The sequence below is a fragment of the Silene latifolia genome, chromosome 6 (genome assembly GCF_048544455.1).
Source record: "Silene latifolia isolate original U9 population chromosome 6, ASM4854445v1, whole genome shotgun sequence".
Taxonomy (NCBI): Eukaryota; Viridiplantae; Streptophyta; class Magnoliopsida; order Caryophyllales; family Caryophyllaceae; genus Silene; species Silene latifolia.
Window position 1 is genome coordinate 87,972,083 of NC_133531.1, and position 12,463 is coordinate 87,984,545.

Consider the following 12,463-nt stretch of genomic DNA (forward strand, 5'->3'; position numbering starts at 1 on the left):
CTTTGGTCATGTCCCAAAGTTCCACGACTCTCACATACTCCACTTGGAATTGATGAAGATGCCACCATGGCATTAACATGTTGCTTAGGCGATTTTGAGGCTTCTTCAAGCTTAGCCATAGCCTTCTCAAACTTCAAATTAATGGTATCAATATGAGCACTAAGTTGAGCACGCAATTGTGTAATAGAGTCCACTTCATGCTTTCCTCCTCTAGTAGCCTTACGAGGTCTACTATATTATGAGTTATGGACCGCCATTTCCTCAATCTTGTTCCATGTTTGATTATCATCAACTTCGGTAAACATACCATTTGATCCCATATTGAGAATGTTTCGGGAGTCTTCATATAGACCATTAAAAAATTGTTGTACAAGGAACCACTCGCTAAGTCCATGATGTGGACAAGATCGGCAAGTATCCTTGAATGTCCCTCATGCTTCATACAAGGATTCTTCATCCCTTTGTTTGAACCCGGCGATTTGGGCTCTCAACATGTTAGTCATTTCCGGAGGATAGAATTTCTTGTAGAAAGCAAGTGCCAATTTTTCCAAGAGTCAATACCAAGAATAGCCTTATCTAGGCTCTTCAACCATTGTTTCGCGGAACCAATCAAAGAAAAAGGAAATAAGACCCATCGAATTTGGTCTTAAGTCACTCTGGTTTGAGAAATCACATCACAATAGTCACAAAAAGTCTCCATATGATAATGAGGGTCTTCACTAAGCATTCCCCCAAATTGACTTCTCTCAACTAATTGTATAAATGCGGATTTTGCAATGAAATTACCGGTCAAATTTTGTGGTGTGGGAGTACCATTTGGTAGGTTGTCCTCGGTTGGTACGGAATGTGATGAAAATTTGGGCATTGTGGGGGTTATTTTGTGGTTGGTTATGTGTTTGGGTTATCCTCTCCTTCTCTTGCAAAAGGGTTGATGAACTCAATGTTATTTGGTTGAATGTCCACAATCTCACCAATACCTCTCAAAGTATTTCTAGCAAGACTTCTATTGTTGGTCAAAGTTCTTTCAATTTCAAGATCAATGGGTAACAAGTTACCTTGTGATCTCCTAGACATGCAAAATATCAAACAACTTGAAATCAATTAGAGCAAACCTTGAGGATTTTGACTTCCCCAAGGTAAAGAAAGGCACAACTAAAAACAATCAAAGAAAATCAAATCAAGTTAACACCGTCCCCGGCAACGGCGCCATTTTTGGTCGGATGTATGGATTTTGGTTACTTGTCGTTAAGAGTTACCTAGACCAAAACAATATTTATAACTTCACAAACTACTCTACTCTTAGTAAAGAGGTATGTAAAGGTCGGATCCCAAGGAACGGGTATTGATGTAGGATTTTCGATTGCAAATGGTTGTGTCTAAGGGTGTCACAATTTGGGTTGAGGTAGCAGATCAACTAAACTAAATAACAATGTAAATAAAGTAATGAAAGCAAGCAAGATGATTAAATGAGATGTAAACAATTCATTAAAGGCACTAGGGTTTCATGGGTTCATAGGGGATTCATGGGATTTGATCATATAAACATGTTTCCTACTAGATGCAAGCACTTATTGTTGTGTTGGGATCGAGTTAGTGTATATATTACAATCCCTAAGAAGGTTTGGGTCCCGGAGCCGAATCGATTAGATTGTACAACACCTACAAGTCGACTTAATCCTCCTTATCCAACTATATGCATGGTCTAATGAGACTCGAGTTGGTTTATGTCTTACAAGTCACATTGAAAAGGTAAGTGATGGATAAAAAATGCAAGGATTCATAGGCTCGCATTTCATCAAACATAACATGTGCATAAGTTGAAATCACAACAAGCAAGCAACTTAATTATGAAAACATATTAGATTAAGCATGAATCAATACCCATATTGGTTTCCCCTAATTCCCCATTAACCCTAGTTAAGGAAACTACTCACTCATTATCAAGTTTAACATGCTAACAAGGTTGTCAATCATACTAACAAGGCAAAACATGATGAACAAATGAAGATGATTAACAATAATTAAAAAGGGATTAAGAGAGAATTATACATATAAAGATGATTCCAAATAATAAAGCAAAGAATAATAGAAGTACTTGATGATTGATGGAAGGTTGTCAATCTTCCAAATAAACCCAAATAATCTTCTAATTACCCGAAATAAATAATGAACAATAGAGAAATTAAGGAATGATTAAGAAATGAGATTTGTATTAATGCTAAATTAAGAATTGATTACAAGATTAAGAGAGTATTAGGACTTGATTAAGATAAGATTAAGATCCTATTAAGATGACATGCTAATCTAGGTAGTACAATGGGCTATTTATAATAGATATTAGGTACAAGAATTAGGGTTACCAAGGGCTTAAATGACTATTAAGACCCTTATAAAAAGTTGAGGAAATTCTCCTCTCCAAGGAGATGCTCATCTCCGTTTTGGTGGTCTCCAGAAGATCTGCTCGTCCCGAGCGTCTAGGCACCAGGGATGGTTGGTTCTGCATGGGGATCCGAGCGGATTGTGGGAGGGACGCTCGGATCATTTGGCCTCAAGACGAGCGTCTTGGCATCGGGACGCTCGGATTGTAGCAGGGAGACGCTCGTCCTGGGCAGGGAGACGCTCGGATTCCTTGTCAGTCACTTCTCTTCTTTTCTTTTCTAAACAATCCTCGGGGATCTTGTTGGAGATGCAAGGATCCTTTCATCATTGCCCAATCTACTTTATTTCCTACATAAGTCTTCTAGCATTGTCTTTCTCTTTGATGCTTGGTCATTGAATTTGATCAATTTAGCTTCATTTTGCCATGAAAATGCAAGGTTTGCACTCCTTTCTTACCAAGAGAACAAAATCTCAAAAAATATGCAAAACGGGAAACTAAAGTTAGTAAATGACCTAATTATGCACTAAAAAGCATAGAAACGAGCCTAATTCGGGGACTAGATATGCTCAAATATGAGTCACATCAAATATCCTCAAACCGAACATTTGCTCATCCCGAGTAAAGAGGTGACAAAAACTAGGACCCTTATTCAAACTAACCTATTAATATAGCCGATGTGAGACAATTAGCGGGTCTCACTCCGCCCCTTCAACTCACAACAAGACAACCATGAGGTAGGATTCCTTCTTGCAAGGCATGGTGGGGCTTGCCAAAATGGCGACACATCCAAGCATTAAAGCACACAAAACAAGTAAATGGATGCATCTACAAAAATGAATAGCCACTTTCCTCATCTAAGTGGCGGAAATTATCTAAGGGGGAAGCAATCTAAGGGTACACAATCCATTATAGATATGGTTTGTTCAAAATACTAAGCCTAGAAGGATACCAATAAATCACCTCCAAGTTGTGTCAAGCTAGGGTACCTTTGTCCTCAATCGTTAAATGTTTTTGTCAAGTGTAGACTCCCGATGGTGTTAGAAACACTGGAGGATCGCGGAATTCCTCTTCTTGCCTAGACAAGAAGAAGGGTCGTCCCCTCTCTACTAGTAGAAAAATCCCCTATTGTGACGCCTTTATCGTGGCGGTTCTAATAAAAACACCGCGAAAAGCCCAAAAAATTGGCGGGAACACAATTTTTATATATGTAGGAGCTCTATTGTGGCGGTTTAAGTAAGAACCGACATGATAATTGAAACTTTTTACGGCAGTTTCAAATAGAAAACGCCATCATAAGTCAATTACGGCGGTTGTATTAACAACCGACGTTAAAAGTGACGCTAAGTGTTAATGCTAAGTTAAAAAAATTTAGGCTAAAAACCGCCATTATATATTTTTGTGTCGGTTTTTAATCACAACCGACTTTAATAACAAAAAGATAAAATAAAGCATTTAGAATTCTCACACACACTGCCAAACCTCAATCCCCTCCATTCAATTTCATTTTTCCCCATTCTCCTGTGAAACCCTAACTCCCTCCACCAATATCGCCTTCACCTCCTCCACTCCGGTGACCACTCCTCCGCCAAGGATATCGCCTCCCCAGCTCTCACGCACCATCGCCCTTCTTTTTCTTCTAATTCAACCACTATGCTGATCAATTTCACTCCCCTTCGTCTCCTTCCGGGTCAGGTAATTCGATTTCTCCTAAACTAAAAATAAAAATAAGGCCACCACCACCATCACAAGCGACACCACCACCACCATCACCGGTGATGTCCTCTTCCTTCCTCCCTCCTTCCTCCTTTCTTTCTTCCTTCTTCGTCTTCCCTTTCTCTGCCTCTACCCACTACGCTTCTGCCATTAATGCGTTGCCTATGTTCAACTTGGTCCTTTGTCTCTTCGATCACTTTTGATCTTTATGTTCTCTTTAATTGGTAAGTTTTCATTATTATTTTTCTCTTCCATTTTGCACTTTCAGTAAAAGTAAACCCTAATTTCAGTTTGGGGTTATGTAATTGGTTTTTTTACATTAACTTTTTTTAATTGGATTAGTTTTAGTATTGGTTTATCTATACAATGGAAATGACAATGTCGCAGGATTGTGGTATGAGTTTATTTGATGACATTTGTGGACCAATTCGATGAACCAGAGACCAAATATTGGAGTAATAGAAAGTTTAAGTATCCATTAACTATCAACTCTGCAATGAAGAAGATGGAGGATAACACCACATTGTTTTTCATTGCTGTGTGTTGGCCTTCCCGTGATAAGATGAAGATAAGGCTGTTGCCAAGAAGATATACGACATCCAAGTCAAGAGTCAACACATTGATTAGGTACATCGTATAGTTTATATTTGTGCTTAATATTTGCTGTTGTTTTATTTTCTCATTAAAATAGTATTAGTTTACTTGTATCAGGGCGACGACATTGCAACATGATTATCTAGTAAAGATCATTGCTATCAAACTTTACCGCATATCGATTGCATTTAGCAAGCTTAGATTGTTAGAGCTAAAAAATATAAGTTATTGAGACCGAGATCGATACTATGATCAACTGTCTTCTGAACCTTTGCTGTGACCATAGGTTCCTTGATCATAAAGAAAACCGGGCATCGTTTGACCTCTTAATTTACATGATGAGGATCATTCTGAAAATTGTTTTTGAATGATGGTTCTACAATTTTAATGAATTGATACTTGAGGTGGAAATTTTATATAATTAATTTAATTTGGATTCCTAAGAGACAATGTCAAACATCCAAGGGTTAGGACTTACACATTTCACCAGTTAAACCATACTAATTGATAATTAATCCGTTAAACCTTATTCGTATTCTCTTCCTCCCTCCTTCTGACGCCACCGGTGTTCGCAACCACCACGGTACCGCTGTCCTCTGTCCGACGCCACCATTGTCCGTCACCACTTCCTATTTCCTGGTAAGTTTACAAACCCAATTCAGTTTTCGAATTTTCTTTTTCCCCAATTTCCCAAACCCCAATACTATTGATTATATTTGTGAGATGTTTTTCAAGAATTAGTGTTATGTGTGACAGCCTGACAGGTCCTTTTTTTCTGAATTTTATGAGCTCTGATAATCTCCTGAATTCTATTTAGATACATTTCATGCTTTTTTAAGGTCTTAGTGAACATAATTTAAACAGCACACCACCGCGTTGACGAAACTAAGTATCAATCTATATAGCACATCACTAAGTTTGACAAAACCAGCGCAAGTAAGAAGTCATTACTCATTAGCTTATTCATCTGGTTAATTGAAATGATTTTATAATGTTTTCTGCTCTTCTAATTTGGGTTGTATAGTCCCACCATGGATTCTGTGCATAGCCACCAATTATGGCGTTCCTGTTATTGTTTAATCCTTAAGATGACAAAGGTACCTGAGTACGCTTACTGTTTAGACGAAGAAGGGATAAGAGCAGGTTTTGAACTGATTTCTGCCTTTGTTAAGGTGATCTCTCGTGGGCACAAGGAAAATGTCAGTGTTGCCCAAGTGAAGCAATATTGCGAGATGGAAAGTCTTGAAGAGAATTGCACAAGCTGGTCTTAGCAAGTTAGTTAGATCAATAAAACTAAGGATTTGATGAAGCGCAAAGCTAATGTAATTGATAAAAGCAAGGTATTGTTTTTGTTTTCATGTAACCTTCATATTTTTGTTCCTCATCTGTCAATGATTGGAAATTTGGAATTCAAATCACTGTCATCTGAATGCTTTTTACCCATTTATTCACCTTTTCAGAATGAAAAGAACAAAAGTTACATGTCATCCATTGGGCACTGGTAGACTTGATATCTCCTTCAATGAGTTGAGTACATCTAGCAGCAATAGTAGTTACGGCCCAAGTTCATCTTTGAGTTTATCAACTGATTTGGATTCATTCTCGACCAAGTCAAAAGGTTTGTATTAGCTACTATATTCAAACTCAATGTAATATTTTGATTCTTCTGACACTGAGCTGCTTGTTTAAGTAGACCAATATTAATAAGCTTCATACCTGATTATCGCATTTGAAAGAATCTAAGAACATGCTTTGCGGTGTAACTTTGTACTGAGTTTTTGCTAGTTCTCTTTCCCGGGGCTAGAAATGTAGTATCATTAATGCGGGACATGGGAAATTTATTGCAATATAGTTTGTGTTTTGTACGATTCCGTATGATTGCTTACATCTACTTACCAACTTGATAGTCCTGCACGGCGGCGCCCTTAATTTTTGCAGCCTGGTCTCTTTTTACTTTATTTCACTCTCTATATCTGATTGATTTTTGTGCCTTAGATCTTCATTATCTCAAGAACTTGGTATCAATCTACATTTGAAGTGGGTGCACCCAAAATCACTTGATTGCTGAGGTATTAATTTGCAATCTTATTATTGCTTCTGTTCCAATCATTTGTTGATATTTGATTAAAATACGTCTTACAAAAAATTTTAAAAGTTAAACAAATAATTGGGGCGGAGAAAGTATTTTAAGTGCTTTTTGTTTTCCAATTTTTTGTGGGGGCACTGTGAACATTTCTAGGATATACCTAGTTTTACCTAGTACTTTTCTTGTTTCATTGATGTATGTTGGACATAGTTGTATGATTACATCTAGTTTTTGTGTATCCCTTTACATGGTTTTTCAAACGACAACATGCCCTAGTGCCTCAAAGGCTTCCGCATATTGCCGGGTAAGGTGGGTGTACATGGGGTTTCAAAGTTGCAGTGCTTTGTGTGATTATAGAATTAGAGTATAAATGTGAAATTTGGGAATTTTGGCTAGTGCCCTTGTCCTTTTTTGTTCGGAGTTTGTCTAAATGAATGAATTCTATCCTGATACACTATTTGCTCATGCTTTTTTAAGGTTTTATTATTAGTTATTATTTGTGATGGTTTTGTCTCGCTCATGAAAATCTTTCGATCAAACTCCGGAGTGTTCTTTAGGATCTTATTTTGATTTTAATAATGTTTAGGTTGTTTTTCTAACTATTGGTTTGCTAAATGTATTATTGCAGATTCAACTATGTTAATTGACGAGATGAAAGATGTTAAAGACGAGTGGGTTATTAAATGTTTAGAGAACATGAAATGTTAGATTAGTTTACTCACTAAGACGTGTATGGTATTTATACACTTGGATGTGTAATTTTGAACATCGACATTATTGTTTTGTCGGATGATATGCAAGTTTGTAGGTTGGCACTCTTTCATATGTATTGTTTCTTTATATCGCTATTTAGCTTATCAAATCAATGTCGACATTGATGTCGAAATTTTGGTAGCAAATAATTTTTTTTTAAAAAAAATATCTATCTATGGTGGCGGTTCTTAAGTATGAAACGCCACTATTATTTCACCTTTAGTGGCGGTTCTTTACTAACAACCGACGTCATAATTACCTTTAGTGGTGGTTCTTTAACAACAACCGACGTTATAGAGAACATATAGTGGCAGGTTGCGGTGGGAATTTATTATTAAAATATCTATGGTGGTGGTTTTCAAAAACTAACCGCCACTATAGATGAGTTAGAGTGGCGGTTCATATCTAACAACCGATGTACTATATAAGTTTATAATGGCGGTTTTGTATAACAACCGCCACTATAGAAGAGCTATTGCGGGGGTTCATTAACCGTCTACAACCGTCGTAAGTTTATACGACGCCACGATAAACGACGGACCCTAAATCTCTAAAAACCGCCGCAAAAGTTCATTTATAACCGCCCCCGTAGGGAGTTTCTCCACTAGTGCACCATGCATAAAAGTTGATACGATGGAAAAGGGATCAATAGAACTTTGAGTTTCATATGGGAGTTTGCTTTGTTGTTGTTTTTCCCCCCAATTTGTGGCATTAACATTTTGAGAACACTTTCTTTGCCATTTGTTTTGATGTTTGGCATTTTCAGTTGGAATATGTGTCCTCCGACAATAATGCGATCACAACTGTCGTTCATGTTGATCACATGTTTAAGTCTCATTTTAAGAATAAAATTGGGAAGTAATATTTTACTGTCAACTGGTCCACACATATCGGTAATGATTGGCCGACTAAGTTTGACATTACTGTCGTGTGACGGTGTTGATCAGTTGATCCCCTTAGGTCATACCTAAAGGGTAACACTCTTAATTGATTATTTAATTGATCGTATGACGATACGAGTTAATTAAATTACTTAAAATTGACGGACGATTTTGGAAGTAATATTTATGTATCTCATTATAATTTGATTAAATAAGATACGGTCTAAGTGATCGAATTGTTTTATTACTTAGATGAAATTATTGTTTACAGAAACAATTGAATTTGAATGAATAATTTATTATAAATACAAGATGTTGTGATTTATAATTGGTAAATAATTTTGGTACAAGTAATTATGAATTACTAAGTCGATTTTGTACATGATATATTTTTATTAATGCGTTGATTTTTAATATGTTAAAAATGCATAACAATTTTACATGACTTGTGACATGTGACAAATTGACAAACAGACAAACATAAAATGGAATCCATTTTATCTTAAATGGACCGAAATAGAGGGTGTATTAGGCTAAATATTGTGTTGATTAATTTTAAGTGGAAAGCATAATCATTTACCTAATTGCTAGCCATGCAAACCTAGTTGCTCTTGTGAAGAACACCTTGATCATGCATTGGCCCTTTTACCCTCCCCCTACTCGGTTTTCCTTGTAGAAAAGACCAAAGGATTTTCTCTATAATTTAACATAATATACTACATCATTAGTTAGTGTATTATTCATTCTAACATCGTCTAAAAATATAGAATTTTAGAGAGATAAAATTACTTCTTCTTCTCCCTTCTCTTAATCAAAAAGTAAGAGACCAAAATCAATATTTTTGGGTCAATTTTATTTAGATTAATATTGTTTTAGTATTAATAATATTAATCTTATTAAGAGGTTATCTCGGGTATTATTCCTTGGGAGGGATTCTAATCTTGAATCCTTTGTTCATCCAATTTTAGGAGAGCTCAAGAACAAGTGAGTAGGAGAACTCATTTGTGCCCAATAATCTGAAATTTTATTGTAAGAATGATGATTTCTTCTTTATCTTTATTCATGTTTGCATGCATAAGACACTAGTAGAAAAACCCCCTACGGTGGCGGTTATAAATGACCTTACGGCGGTTTTTAGAGATTTAGGGTGCGTCGTTTATCGCGGCATCGTATAAACTTTACGGCGATTGTAGGCTGTTGTTAAACCGCCACTATAGCTATCTTATAGTGGCGGTTTTTATACAAAACCGCCATTATAAACTTATCTAATACGACGGTTTTTATAGAAGAACCGCCATTGTAATTCATCAAAACCGCCGCCATAGGTATTTCAAAATAAATTTACCCTCAAACCCGACACTACATGTTATCTATAACGTCGGTTGTAGTTACAGAACCGTCGCGATAGGTTATTATAACGTCGGTTGTAGTTAAGAAACCGCCATTATAGGTATTTATAATGTCAGTTGATTGTTGATGAACCGCCATTAAAGGCGAATTTTTTTTGATTTTTTTTTGTTTGATAACATTTTAGCGTCGGTTTTAAAGAAACCGTCGTAATAACTATATTTATATGTTTTTTTAAAAAAAAAAATCTACGGAAATTTCGGCAGAGCCTCCCCATAAATATTATGATTCCAAATATTATATGAACCAAAGAAGACCTGTGAATAGAAATTTAACCACAATTGTAATATTCCAAACACCACAAGTCCAACAAACTAATAACATCCATGTGCCATTACATCCAACAAAATAAAATCATCACTAACTATCACCAAAAAATACATTCAACCGTATGAATAACACAAGCCTTAGTTAATAACTAATCTACAAATTCGGTAAACAATTGGTAGCCCACTCTTCTTTGATCTCATAAATGTCGGCATCTGACATAGGTGAATTCGCCATAAGCTATAGTTGACAAATAGGTCAATTAGTAAGAATATAAAGCTATAACTACATAAATAAACCATACCAAGAATTTAAATAATATATACCTTCTCAAATTGTTCTTCATTGCTCCTTGTAAATAAAAAAGTTATGTTGTACATCCACTTCATGACATAATAACCACACTCGTAATTATTTGGCTGTTGGGGACACTAAATTTTAAAGAAAAAAAATCATATTAATTATATAGCATGTAAAATGTAATATAATTTAGAGTTAGTCGTTACAATATAAAAAGAGTTTATATTTTACTTACCACGATGTCATCTTTAATGATGAGCTTATTATTCTTTCTAGCGAAATTACGCCTTCCGCCTTGAGCGCAATGTAAAAACCAAGCGTTTTTTAGTCTTCCTTTTATGTCCAATTTCTTTGTTGTTTTTTTGTCCGAATCCAAAATATAAATAGTATTTAGCCCCAAACAAGTAACGATCAACATCCAATGGTTGCTAGAGATATAAGTTCATAGTTAGAGTTACTAGTAATAAATAATATTTTACTATAAAATATAAAAATAAATTAAAACAAATAAAATTATTACCTCTCATAAAATGCGCCCAAGATATAATTCTTTTCCTCTTGAATCTTCCAGACATGTGCAATATAATCTTCACATTGTCGCCCGTTTTGCATATATTCAGAAAGTTTCACCGGGCACATGTATCCGACTACTTTCGTTGCTTCGCTTTGAGTAGCACATTGATACAGAAAACTACATACAACGATTATATTAGTAAACGAAGAATGAATGAACGAAGAACAATATATAACGAATAAGTAGAAAAAGTCTCAGACTAAATAATACAATGTTTTACTAATAATATGTACCTTCCCCAAATTTGAAGCATCACAACATTTAGCCTTTGATTTCTTAACATTTGCCTAATCTCGACAATATTTAAAAAGCTCCTTGCGCTACCTTCTTTGTAATTATAAACCGACTCCTCTATCACCATCTCGATTGTAGCATTTTTTGACAAGGAACACAACTTCTCTTCTAAAGAACGACCAAAAAAACCTAATTTCCCAACTTATTACACACTTAGAGGTCTAACGTCGCCTTGTTCTTCATCACATGACGCCTTATTATTACCCTCTATCGATGCCTTTTCAAGAGACTTAGCATTCATAATAAAAACAAGTTAAATTGAGCTCATCCACAATATAGTGATTAATTAGTATTAATATTCGAAATGATGATACTTACTTGCTTTCGAACTTTATTAGCGGACTCCTCCGTGTTTTTGAATTTGTCTTTTCTCTTGAGATTTCGAGTCTTAGAATTGACCTTAATAACAAAAAAAAAAAAAAAAGGAAACAAATGAGAGGCATAATCACCAGTTTATAGTTATAGTTTATAGCCTGATGCCTCCATTACTACGCAACCACAACGGAACAAAAATGGTGTAATACTACCTAAATAATGGTCAACAGATTGCGCAAACATTAACACTAATTCTAAAGATTTTTGTGTAATTACCTCGTTTTCTTCTAATAAAATCAAGGATTTGGGCCATTGGGCAAAGCTACCCGCTGCATCACCGAACATTGTGAATCCGGTCCACGGCAATGGAAGTGGTACATCACCGCATATGACATTGTCGATCAAAACATGGGCATTCTCCATGGTTAATAGTTTGTTGTGTACCATTTTACTTTGTACCCATGGAAAAACCATTCCATGAGCAACAATGGTCAATTCCTCGTTCACGTGTAGAGCTAGCCGACAACGAACAGATTCCTACACGCATTAACATGATCCACAACATAATTACAGCATAATTACAACAATATGATAACGAACTCTATCCGAACTCGGATTAATTCGAACTAGTGTCAAATTAAAATGAAAATGGTTTGCCAACATAATTACAACAATAACCCGTTTGTCAGCTCTACGAAACACCTAAATTGGAGAAGCAATATGAAAAATGAGTAGTGGCTGTCAGTGGGAAATGTCCTCCCACAAGTCCAAAATTACAGCATAATCCAACATAACCCAACAACATAATACAACTTAAGTATAGCATATGATCCAAGGGTCATTTTTGAAGGGTATAATAATGACAGCAAAAAAAAAATTGGTAAGTAAATATGATTGTA

General features: G+C 35.7%; 1 long non-coding RNA gene and 1 other non-coding gene across 2 annotated transcripts; one reads left to right on the forward strand and one right to left on the reverse strand.

Moving 5' to 3' along the window:
* The first annotated feature begins 387 nt into the window (after positions 1-387).
* On the forward strand, positions 388-494 carry LOC141589503 (small nucleolar RNA R71). The gene has a single exon (XR_012520438.1). It is a non-coding gene; the product is annotated as a small nucleolar RNA R71 (small nucleolar RNA).
* Positions 495-10,262: 9,768 nt separating this feature from the next.
* Positions 10,263-10,805, reverse strand: LOC141658833 (uncharacterized). The gene is made up of 3 exons (XR_012549464.1): positions 10,617-10,805; positions 10,408-10,512; positions 10,263-10,296 (listed from the first exon to the last, which is right to left on the reverse strand). It is a non-coding gene; the product is annotated as an uncharacterized LOC141658833 (long non-coding RNA).
* Positions 10,806-12,463: the final 1,658 nt, after the last annotated feature.